Source organism: Lethenteron reissneri, unplaced genomic scaffold (assembly GCF_015708825.2).
Source record: "Lethenteron reissneri isolate LAM-NWPU_2019-01 unplaced genomic scaffold, ASM1570882v1 scaffold_120, whole genome shotgun sequence".
Classification (NCBI taxonomy): Eukaryota; Metazoa; Chordata; class Hyperoartia; order Petromyzontiformes; family Petromyzontidae; genus Lethenteron; species Lethenteron reissneri.
The window spans coordinates 109,517-121,758 of record NW_026890893.1 but is presented as its reverse complement, the minus strand read 5'-3'; the positions used below and the strand labels follow the sequence as shown (position 1 = coordinate 121,758).

The following is a 12,242-nucleotide window of genomic DNA, read 5'->3' as shown; positions in this document are numbered from 1 at the left end:
GACATTGGTCGCGAAAGCGTCAAACTCTCACGACATTCGCCCTCTCACCACCCGGCTCTCGTTATCTCGGTCTGACGTCATCGGCGCCCAACGCCAGTGGGGAGGTGTCCCCCGCTCGTGACGTCATGTAACCACGTGCCTCCGCGTGACGTCACTCCTGCTTCTTTCCTTAACCTTATTTGTGCACAGACACGCCAAAATCACTCCGACGATCACATTTTTAATATGTATCCCAGCGGTTCGTTGTGTCCGTCTTCAGCAGTAACTGTTCAGTGGCGGTGAGCGGATGTCACAAACTAGTGACGTCATGTCACCCGCTCGTGACGTCATGTCACTTCCATCTTGCGCGTGACGTCCCGAGACCCCAGCAGCTGCAGCTCAGCGCGCCTCTCGCCGTGACCCAGGTGCGTGTGGGTGGTGGTGGTGGTTGTTGTTGTTGTTCTGATTGTTGTTGTTGGTCAGCCAGGTAAAGCCTCGCTTCTGCTTCCTCTCGCGGTCATATCGATTCTGAGGAGCAGCAGCAGCTACGGATCGATGTCCAGGTTGTGATTGGTACAACGGCGGTGCCTAGCCATGCAGGGGCTTGCCTCCTGCCCTTGCCTGACGTTATCTCGCTGTGCCTCTCTCTACGTGAGTGTCACTGTTAGTCTACAGCTGTCTCCTGTCTCGCTGTGCCTCTCTCTACGTGAGTGTCACTGTTAGTCTACAGCTGTCTCCTGTCTCTCTGAGTCTCTCTCTACGTGAGTGTCACTGTTAGTCTACAGCTGTCTCCTGTCTCTCTGTGCCTCTCTCTACGTGAGTGTCACTGTTAGTCTACAGCTGTCTCCTGTCTCGCTGTGCCTCTCTCTACGTGAGTGTCACTGTTAGTCTACAGCTGTCTCCTGTCTCTCTGTGCCTCTCTCTACGTGAGTGTCACTGTTAGTCTACAGCTGTCTCCTGTCTCTCTGTGCCTCTCTCTACGTGAGTGTCACTGTTAGTCTACAGCTGTCTCCTGTCTCGCTGAGTCTCTCTCTACGTGAGTGTCACTGTTAGTCTACAGCTGTCTCCTGTCTCGCTGTGTCTCTCTCTACGTGAGTGTCACTGTTAGTCTACAGCTGCCTGTCTCGCTGTGTCTCTCTCTACGTGAGTGTCACTGTTAGTCTACAGCTGTCTCCTGTCTCTCTGTGCCTCTCTCTACGTGAGTGTCACTGTTAGTCTACAGCTGTCTCCTGTCTCTCTGTGCCTCTCTCTACGTGAGTGTCACTGTTAGTCTACAGCTGTCTCCTGTCTCGCTGAGTCTCTCTCTACGTGAGTGGCACTGTTAGTCTACAGCTGTCTCCTGTCTCTCTGTGCCTCTCTCTACGTGAGTGTCACTGTTAGTCTACAGCTGTCTCCTGTCTCTTTGAGTCTCTCTCTACGTGAGTGTCACTGTTAGTCTACAGCTGCCTGTCTCGCTGTGTCTCTCTCTACGTGAGTGTCACTGTTAGTCTACAGCTGTCTCCTGTCTCTCTGAGTCTCTCTCTACGTGAGTGGCACTGTTAGTCTACAGCTGCCTCCTGTCTCTCTGAGTCTCTCTCTACGTGAGTGGCACTGTTAGTCTACAGCTGTCTCCTGTCTCGCTGTGTCTCTCTCTACGTGAGTGTCACTGTTAGTCTACAGCTGCCTCCTGTCTCGCTGTGTCTCTCTCTACGTGAGTGTCACTGTTAGTCTACAGCTGTCTCCTGTCTCGCTGAGTCTCTCTCTACGTGAGTGTCACTGTTAGTCTACAGCTGTCTCCTGTCTCGCTGAGTCTCTCTCTACGTGAGTGTCACTGTTAGTCTACAGCTGCCTCCTGTCTCGCTGTGTCTCTCTCTACGTGAGTGTCACTGTTAGTCTACAGCTGTCTCCTGTCTCGCTGAGTCTCTCTCTACGTGAGTGTCACTGTTAGTCTACAGCTGTGTAGTGACAGAACGGTCACTACTGTGTTGGCCCGTACGAGGGCTGGGGGCCCCAAGGGGGTGCCTGGGGGGTCACGTGCTGGAGGGATCCGGACCTTCCCAGAGGTGGGGGAAGTGAGGCGTGGCCTGGGAAGGGAGGCGTGGCCTGGGCGGAGCCGGCCACGCCAGAGAGACGAGATATAAGCGTGGTGTGAAGGCAGAGCAGGGCTGTTCCTGAGAAGAATGAAGACACCTCGTGAAGATGCCAGAAGGGAAGACCTAGAGTGAGCGGACTGCCAGCAGCCACCTGGCTGGGTCACGCTGGAGCGGCTAAAATACAATTGTGAGTTAGCTAGTGTAGGTCGGTGGTCACCACCCTATGTGTAGAGTAAGAGTAACTGTTGAGTAAACGTTGTGTTAATTAATAAATGAGTGTTGCCTCCCAAGAAGTGTGTGCGCCTAAATTGAACCATTACATTTGGTGTCAGAAGTTGTGGAAAAATAAATATTGCTAGGTGTTATCCTAGGGAAGTAAAATGGGCACACGAAAAACAAATACAAAACTCATCTGGACGTCTTCGTACGACGGGGATGGTGTGACGACCGTCCTTCGGACAGCCCCGGGGATGGCAGCCCCGGTGACAGAGAGAGAGAGAGAGATGGCGCTGCACGCGGAGCGGCGGGACTTGCATCGCACTGCTGCTTCGCCGCCATCGGGAACGGAGCGACGGAGCCGCAGGGAGAGGACACCATCGTCGCTGCGGTGGCTGGCGGGGGAGGCCCGGGCATGCGGGCCACGCGGTGGGCCCGCCATTTCGGCGGCTGGTCGGGGCGCTGTTCCCGCCAAAACGCCGTTCCCGCCATTTCGGCGGCTGGTCGGGGCGCTGTTCCCGCCAAAACGCCGCTCCTGCTGCCGAAATGCCGCTCCCGCCGACATCAACGCCTGCAGAGGGGGAGTTCCAGCCTTCTGCTCGAGCGCGTCTTGTGGATGGGGGTTCGCAAAAGCAGGCCATATTCACCATGCAAGATTCTTCGGGCCGTCCCAGTGCTCCACCTTGCCGCCCTCCGATATTCACAGTTTGCCAGGCGAGTCGTGACATGACACGAGAAAAATAATAATAACTTCACCGATCTTGCGTGTGCCGGGTTGCGATCGCGGGTTTTTTTTTTTACTCGCTGGGTTGCGGAGCGTGTTCGTCCGGTTGTGTGCGTGATAAAATGACGCGGCGACCATGCGGGTTTCTGATTGTAACAGTGTTGTTGTTAATTACGGCGTCGAGATCGGTATCTTCTGCGTGTAGTTAATGATTAATTCGTTGTTGGTGTCCCGAGTTCCGTGGATATCCTGTATGTTGCCGTGTTAATGACTCGTGTTGTTACATCGTTGTGTTGCGAAATCACCATTGTTATTGTGTATACTGTGTGGAGTTTCGCTCGTGATTGTCACTTGCAACTGTCAGAAACTTTGATCGTCATTGTTGCCAATGTACAGACCGTATGGAGCTTTGCTTGGAATTGTTAACAGTGTATGGAATGTTGGGTACTTGCTTGTGATTATTTACTATGTACGGATTGTCTGGAGTATTGATTGTGTGTGTTGCCATGTGGGGACTGGATGGTGCATTGTGCCAAATGATTGACTGTACGAACTTCGTATACTGCATATACTGTATTAATCAATTCGGCGATTCTTGGGGTTTGTGTACAGTTTTTTTCTCTCAAAATTCGAATGCCCTGAGTCCCATGGTTAATGTTGAAGGGGATTTTGAAGTGACAGGTTCGGTTTGTTTCAAACTCACTGGTTGGTTCCTGTCCGTTGTTGCACAGATGATGTCTTTTGTGCGGGAATGCTCCTTGTGTTCTACATGGATCGGGGGTGCGTTTCCGTTAATTGCCGTCAAATTGCATTGCTCTCTCCACTCGGTTGGTACAGTTGCATTGCTGCAATGCGAGTCTCGGAGATGATGTGTACGGATACGGGATGTGAGGTGTATTGTTGTGACCATTGAATATTCGGGATCGTCAAAAAAAAATTGTGCGTACCTGTTCGGCATTGGATCAGTTCTGTGGGGGATCATAATTCAAATTGTATGTGTTGTGATGGTGTTAAATTGCGATGGTGACATGCTGCCAGGGATTTGGAATTGTGCTGCTGGCTGTCACCTATCTTGGGGCGCAGGTCCTGACCAGGATGGCCCAGTGAGTGTTGCGTGTCTAACATGAACGTTGTGGTCCCGTCATGCTATGGCTGACGGCTTGACCTGACAGCCCGGAGATTGAAACACTCCGTGGTATGTCTAGCCTAGTGGGCTGTGCGCTCACATGGCTCGGAGAGTGTGGTCCCGTCATGCTATGGCTGACGGCTTGACCTGACAGCCCGGAGATTGAAACACTCCGTGGTATGTCTAGCCTAGTGGGCTGTGCGCTCACATGGCTCGGAGAGTGTGGTCCCGTCATGCTATGGCTGACGGCTTGTCCTGACAGCCCGGAGATTGAAACACTCCGTGGCATGTCTAGCCTAGTGGGCTGTGCGCTCGCATGGCTCGGAGAGTGTGGTCCCGTCATGCTGTGCCTGACGGCTTGACCTGACAGCCCGAAGATTGAAACACTCCGTGGCATGTCTAGCCTAGTGGGCTGTGCGCTCACATGGCTCGGAGAGTGTGGTCCCGTCATGCTGTGTCTGACGGCTTGACCTGACAGCCCGGAGATCGAGACACTCTGTGGCTTGTCTAGCCTTGTGGGCTGTGCGCTCACATGGCTCAGGGAGTGTGGTCCCGTCATGCTGTGTCTGACGGCTTGACCTGACAGCCCGGAAGTCGAGACACTCTGTGGCTTGTCTAGCCTTGTGGGCTGTGCGCTCACATGGCTCAGGGAGGGTGGTCCCGTCATGCTATGGCTGACAGCTTGACCTGACGGCTCGGAGGTTGAGACCCTCTGAGGCGCGTTGAAACAGTGAGCTAGAGATTCGTAACGTTCGGATGGAGTTGGCCTGTTACGTTGAGACTGTTTCCCTCAGTTGTTAGGGTGCATGTTGTGCAGTGAGTGAACGATGGGTCGTCTCAGCTCGGTCGGTACAGCTATATGCTGCGATGCGAGTCTGGGAGAGAGACTGGGTCGTCTCAGCTCGGTCGGTACAGCTATATGCTGCGATGCGGGTCTTGGAGAGAGACTGGGTTAAAATCCCACCGATATGGCCGACGCGTGCTGCTGGTTGTGACGCCGCGTCGGAAAGGCGGTGGGGTGGTAACATGGAAATTCCCCCCCCGATATGGCCGACGTGTGCTACTGGTTGTGACGCCGCGTCGGAAAGGCGGTGGGGTGGTAACATGGAAATTCCCCTCCCGATATGGCCGACGTGTGCTACTGGTTGTGACGCCGCGTCGGAAAGGCGGTGGGGTGGTAACCTGGAAATTCCCCCCCCGATATGGCCGACGCGTGCTACTGGTTGTGACGCCACGTCGGAAAGGCGAGGGGGTGCTAACGGGTGACTGTAATTGCATGCGTGATTCTAACGGTGGGGGGGCTGTGATGGAGCGTAAGTGGGTTAGCCGGTTTTCATGTATATTTGTTGTTAATTCCCCGTTTTCTATGCGGTTCCCTTTTACCCTCGTCGATTCTGTATATATTACGTGATTGTATTTCTTATCGGTCGCCGGTCATTTATTGATGTTGCTGGTTCGGAGGCACACCTTTTCGATGTTCACAGTTGTGTTACAGCCGGGGACGGCTGTGTGTTTATACAGGAGGGGGTGATGTAGTGACAGAACGGTCACTACTGTGTTGGCCCGTACGAGGGCTGGGGGCCCCAAGGGGGTGCCTGGGGGGTCACGTGCTGGAGGGATCCGGACCTTCCCAGAGGTGGGGGAAGTGAGGCGTGGCCTGGGAAGGGAGGCGTGGCCTGGGCGGAGCCGGCCACGCCAGAGAGACGAGATATAAGCGTGGTGTGAAGGCAGAGCAGGGCTGTTCCTGAGAAGAATGAAGACACCTCGTGAAGATGCCAGAAGGGAAGACCTAGAGTGAGCGGACTGCCAGCAACCACCTGGCTGGGTCACGCTGGAGCGGCTAAAATACAATTGTGAGTTAGCTAGTGTAGGTCAGTGGTCACCACCCTATGTGTAGAGTAAGAGTAACTGTTGAGTAAACGTTGTGTTAATTAATAAATGAGTGTTGCCTCCCAAGAAGTGTGTGCGCCTAAATTGAACCATTACAGCTGTCTCCTGTCTCTCTGAGTCTCTCTCTACGTGAGTGGCACTGTTAGTCTACAGCTGTCTCCTGTCTCTCTGAGTCTCTCTCTACGTGAGTGGCACTGTTAGTCTACAGCTGTCTCCTGTCTCTCTGAGTCTCTCTCTACGTGAGTGGCACTGTTAGTCTACAGCTGCCTCCTGTCTCTCTGAGTCTCTCTCTACGTGAGTGTCACTGTTAGTCTACAGCTGTCTCCTGTCTCTCTGAGTCTCTCTCTACGTGAGTGGCACTGTTAGTCTACAGCTGCCTCCTGTCTCTCTGAGTCTCTCTCTACGTGAGTGTCACTGTTAGTCTACAGCTGCCTCCTGTCTCTCTGAGTCTCTCTCTACGTGAGTGTCACTGTTAGTCTACAGCTGCCTTCTGTCTCGCTGTGTCTCTCTCTACGTGAGTGTCACTGTTAGTCTACAGCTGTCTCCTGTCTCGCTGAGTCTCTCTCTACGTGAGTGGCACTGTTAGTCTACAGCTGCCTCCTGTCTCGCTGTGTCTCTCTCTACGTGAGTGTCACTGTTAGTCTACAGCTGTCTCCTGTCTCGCTGAGTCTCTCTCTACGTGAGTGGCACTGTTAGTCTACAGCTGTCTCCTGTCTCGCTGAGTCTCTCTCTACGTGAGTGGCACTGTTAGTCTACAGCTGCCTCCTGTCTCGCTGTGTCTCTCTCTACGTGAGTGGCACTGTTAGTCTACAGCTGCCTCCTGTCTCGCTGTGTCTCTCTCTACGTGAGTGGCACTGTTAGTCTACAGCTGTCTCCTGTCTCGCTGAGTCTCTCTCTACGTGAGTGGCACTGTTAGTCTACAGCTGCCTCCTGTCTCGCTGTGTCTCTCTCTACGTGAGTGTCACTGTTAGTCTACAGCTGTCTCCTGTCTCGCTGAGTCTCTCTCTACGTGAGTGTCACTGTTAGTCTACAGCTGTCTCCTGTCTCTCTGAGTCTCTCTCTACGTGAGTGTCACTGTTAGTCTACAGCTGTCTCCTGTCTCGCTGAGTCTCTCTCTACGTGAGTGGCACTGTTAGTCTACAGCTGTCTCCTGTCTCGCTGAGTCTCTCTCTACGTGAGTGGCACTGTTAGTCTACAGCTGCCTCCTGTCTCGCTGAGTCTCTCTCTACGTGAGTGTCACTGTTAGTCTACAGCTGTCTCCTGTCTCGCTGTAGTCTCTCTCTACGTGAGTGTCACTGTTAGTCTACAGCTGTCTCCTGTCTCGCTGAGTCTCTCTCTACGTGAGTGTCACTGTTAGTCTACAGCTGTCTCCTGTCTCGCTGAGTCTCTCTCTACGTGAGTGTCACTGTTAGTCTACAGCTGTCTCCTGTCTCGCTGATGTCTCTCTCTACGTGAGTGTCACTGTTAGTCTACAGCTGTCTCCTGTCTCGCTGAGTCTCTCTCTACGTGAGTGTCACTGTTAGTCTACAGCTGCCTCCTGTCTCGCTGTGTCTCTCTCTACGTGAGTGTCACTGTTAGTCTACAGCTGTCTCCTGTCTCGCTGTGTCTCTCTCTACGTGAGTGTCACTGTTAGTCTACAGCTGCCTCCTGTCTCGCTGAGTCTCTCTCTACATGAGTGTCACTGTTAGTCTACAGCTGTCTCCTGTCTCGCTGTGTCTCTCTCTACGTGAGTGTCACTGTTAGTCTACAGCTGTCTCCTGTCTCGCTGAGTCTCTCTCTACGTGAGTGTCACTGTTAGTCTACAGCTGCCTCCTGTCTCGCTGTGTCTCTCTCTACGTGAGTGTCACTGTTAGTCTACAGCTGTCTCCTGTCTCGCTGAGTCTCTCTCTACGTGAGTGGCACTGTTAGTCTACAGCTGTCTCCTGTCTCGCTGTGTCTCTCTCTACGTGAGTGTCACTGTTAGTCTACAGCTGTCTCCTGTCTCGCTGAGTCTCTCTCTACGTGAGTGTCACTGTTAGTCTACAGCTGCCTGTCTCGCTGTGTCTCTCTCTACGTGAGTGTCACTGTTAGTCTACAGCTGTCTCCTGTCTCGCTGTGTCTCTCTCTACGTGAGTGTCACTGTTAGTCTACAGCTGTCTCCTGTCTCGCTGTGTCTCTCTCTACGTGAGTGTCACTGTTAGTCTACAGCTGTCTCCTGTCTCGCTGTGTCTCTCTCTACGTGAGTGTCACTGTTAGTCTACAGCTGTCTCCTGTCTCGCTGTGTCTCTCTCTACGTGAGTGTCACTGTTAGTCTACAGCTGTCTCCTGTCTCGCTGTGTCTCTCTCTACGTGAGTGTCACTGTTAGTCTACAGCTGTCTCCTGTCTCGCTGTGTCTCTCTCTACGTGAGTGTCACTGTTAGTCTACAGCTGTCTCCTGTCTCGCTGTGTCTCTCTCTACGTGAGTGTCACTGTTAGTCTACAGCTGTCTCCTGTCTCGCTGTGTCTCTCTCTACGTGAGTGTCACTGTTAGTCTACAGCTGTCTCCTGTCTCGCTGTGTCTCTCTCTACGTGAGTGTCACTGTTAGTCTACAGCTGCCTCCTGTCTCGCTGTGTCTCTCTCTACGTGAGTGTCACTGTTAGTCTACAGCTGTCTCCTGTCTCGCTGTGTCTCTCTCTACGTGAGTGTCACTGTTAGTCTACAGCTGTCTCCTGTCTCGCTGTGTCTCTCTCTACGTGAGTGTCACTGTTAGTCTACAGCTGTCTCCTGTCTCGCTGTGTCTCTCTCTACGTGAGTGTCACTGTTAGTCTACAGCTGCCTCCTGTCTCGCTGTGTCTCTCTCTACGTGAGTGTCACTGTTAGTCTACAGCTGTCTCCTGTCTCGCTGTGTCTCTCTCTACGTGAGTGTCACTGTTAGTCTACAGCTGTCTCCTGTCTCGCTGTGTCTCTCTCTACGTGAGTGTCACTGTTAGTCTACAGCTGTCTCCTGTCTCGCTGTGTCTCTCTCTACGTGAGTGTCACTGTTAGTCTACAGCTGCCTGTCTCGCTGTGTCTCTCTCTACGTGAGTGTCACTGTTAGTCTACAGCTGCCTGTCTCGCTGTGTCTCTCTCTACGTGAGTGTCACTGTTAGTCTACAGCTGCCTCCTGTCTCGCTGTGTCTCTCTCTACGTGAGTGTCACTGTTAGTCTACAGCTGTCTCCTGTCTCGCTGTGTCTCTCTCTACGTGAGTGTCACTGTTAGTCTACAGCTGTCTCCTGTCTCGCTGTGTCTCTCTCTACGTGAGTGTCACTGTTAGTCTACAGCTGCCTCCTGTCTCGCTGTGTCTCTCTCTACGTGAGTGTCACTGTTAGTCTACAGCTGTCTCCTGTCTCGCTGTGTCTCTCTCTACGTGAGTGTCACTGTTAGTCTACAGCTGTCTCCTGTCTCGCTGTGTCTCTCTCTACGTGAGTGTCACTGTTAGTCTACAGCTGTCTCCTGTCTCGCTGTGTCTCTCTCTACGTGAGTGTCACTGTTAGTCTACAGCTGTCTCCTGTCTCGCTGTGTCTCTCTCTACGTGAGTGTCACTGTTAGTCTACAGCTGTCTCCTGTCTCGCTGTGTCTCTCTCTACGTGAGTGTCACTGTTAGTCTACAGCTGTCTCCTGTCTCGCTGTGTCTCTCTCTACGTGAGTGTCACTGTTAGTCTACAGCTGTCTCCTGTCTCGCTGTGTCTCTCTCTACGTGAGTGTCACTGTTAGTCTACAGCTGTCTCCTGTCTCGCTGATGTCTCTCTCTACGTGAGTGTCACTGTTAGTCTACAGCTGTCTCCTGTCTCGCTGTGTCTCTCTCTACGTGAGTGTCACTGTTAGTCTACAGCTGTCTCCTGTCTCGCTGTGTCTCTCTCTACGTGAGTGTCACTGTTAGTCTACAGCTGTCTCCTGTCTCGCTGTGTCTCTCTCTACGTGAGTGTCACTGTTAGTCTACAGCTGTCCTCCTGTCTCGCTGTGTCTCTCTCTACGTGAGTGTCACTGTTAGTCTACAGCTGTCTCCTGTCTCGCTGTGTCTCTCTCTACGTGAGTGTCACTGTTAGTCTACAGCTGTCTCCTGTCTCGCTGTGTCTCTCTCTACGTGAGTGTCACTGTTAGTCTACAGCTGCCTCCTGTCTCGCTGTGTCTCTCTCTACGTGAGTGTCACTGTTAGTCTACAGCTGTCTCCTGTCTCGCTGTGTCTCTCTCTACGTGAGTGTCACTGTTAGTCTACAGCTGTCTCCTGTCTCGCTGTGTCTCTCTCTACGTGAGTGTCACTGTTAGTCTACAGCTGTCTCCTGTCTCGCTGTGTCTCTCTCTACGTGAGTGTCACTGTTAGTCTACAGCTGTCTCCTGTCTCGCTGTGTCTCTCTCTACGTGAGTGTCACTGTTAGTCTACAGCTGTCTCCTGTCTCGCTGTGTCTCTCTCTACGTGAGTGTCACTGTTAGTCTACAGCTGTCTCCTGTCTCGCTGTGTCTCTCTCTACGTGAGTGTCACTGTTAGTCTACAGCTGTCTCCTGTCTCGCTGTGTCTCTCTCTACGTGAGTGTCACTGTTAGTCTACAGCTGCTCCTGTCTCGCTGTGTCTCTCTCTACGTGAGTGTCACTGTTAGTCTACAGCTGTCCTCCTGTCTCGCTGTGTCTCTCTCTACGTGAGTGTCACTGTTAGTCTACAGCTGTCTCCTGTCTCGCTGTGTCTCTCTCTACGTGAGTGTCACTGTTAGTCTACAGCTGTCTCCTGTCTCGCTGTGTCTCTCTCTACGTGAGTGTCACTGTTAGTCTACAGCTGTCTCCTGTCTCGCTGTGTCTCTCTCTACGTGAGTGTCACTGTTAGTCTACAGCTGTCTCCTGTCTCGCTGTGTCTCTCTCTACGTGAGTGTCACTGTTAGTCTACAGCTGTCTCCTGTCTCGCTGTGTCTCTCTCTACGTGAGTGTCACTGTTAGTCTACAGCTGTCTCCTGTCTCGCTGTGTCTCTCTCTACGTGAGTGTCACTGTTAGTCTACAGCTGTCTCCTGTCTCGCTGTGTCTCTCTCTACGTGAGTGTCACTGTTAGTCTACAGCTGTCTCCTGTCTCGCTGTGTCTCTCTCTACGTAGTGTCACTGTTAGTCTACAGCTGTCTCCTGTCTCGCTGTGTCTCTCTCTACGTGAGTGTCACTGTTAGTCTACAGCTGTCTCCTGTCTCGCTGTGTCTCTCTCTACGTGAGTGTCACTGTTAGTCTACAGCTGTCTCCTGTCTCGCTGTGTCTCTCTCTACGTGAGTGTCACTGTTAGTCTACAGCTGTCTCCTGTCTCGCTGTGTCTCTCTCTACGTGAGTGTCACTGTTAGTCTACAGCTGTCTCCTGTCTCGCTGTGTCTCTCTCTACGTGAGTGTCACTGTTAGTCTACAGCTGTCTCCTGTCTCGCTGTGTCTCTCTCTACGTGAGTGTCACTGTTAGTCTACAGCTGTCTCCTGTCTCGCTGTGTCTCTCTCTACGTGAGTGTCACTGTTAGTCTACAGCTGTCTCCTGTCTCGCTGTGTCTCTCTCTACGTGAGTGTCACTGTTAGTCTACAGCTGTCTCCTGTCTCGCTGTGTCTCTCTCTACGTAGTGTCACTGTTAGTCTACAGCTGTCTCCTGTCTCGCTGTGTCTCTCTCTGTGAGTGTCACTGTTAGTCTACAGCTGCCTGTCTCGCTGTGTCTCTCTCTACGTGAGTGTCACTGTTAGTCTACAGCTGTCTCCTGTCTCGCTGTGTCTCTCTCTACGTGAGTGTCACTGTTAGTCTACAGCTGTCTCCTGTCTCGCTGTGTCTCTCTCTACGTAGTGTCACTGTTAGTCTACAGCTGTCTCCTGTCTCGCTGTGTCTCTCTCTACGTGAGTGTCACTGTTAGTCTACAGCTGTCTCCTGTCTCGCTGTGTCTCTCTCTACGTAGTGTCACTGTTAGTCTACAGCTGTCTCCTGTCTCGCTGTGTCTCTCTCTACGTGAGTGTCACTGTTAGTCTACAGCTGTCTCCTGTCTCGCTGTGTCTCTCTCTACGTGAGTGTCACTGTTAGTCTACAGCTGCCTCCTGTCTCGCTGTGTCTCTCTCTACGTGAGTGTCACTGTTAGTCTACAGCTGTCTCCTGTCTCGCTGTGTCTCTCTCTACGTGAGTGTCACTGTTAGTCTACAGCTGTCTCCTGTCTCGCTGTGTCTCTCTCTACGTGAGTGTCACTGTTAGTCTACAGCTGTCTCCTGTCTCGCTGTGTCTCTCTCTACGTGAGTGTCACTGTT

At 52.6% G+C, this 12,242-nt stretch overlaps 1 protein-coding gene across 2 annotated transcripts in view; it reads left to right on the top strand.

Moving 5' to 3' along the window:
- The first annotated feature begins 360 nt into the window (after positions 1-360).
- The window catches only part of LOC133361697 (zinc finger protein ZFP2-like), a 37,798-nt gene continuing 25,916 nt past the window's right edge, over positions 361-12,242 (top strand). Inside the window, exon 1 of one of the 2 annotated variants that reach the window (XM_061580701.1) lies at positions 361-404. The gene's annotated coding sequence lies outside the window, so the exon portion shown is untranslated. The remainder of the gene's footprint in view (positions 405-12,242) is intronic. The other variant, XM_061580702.1, reaches the window with a different exon arrangement.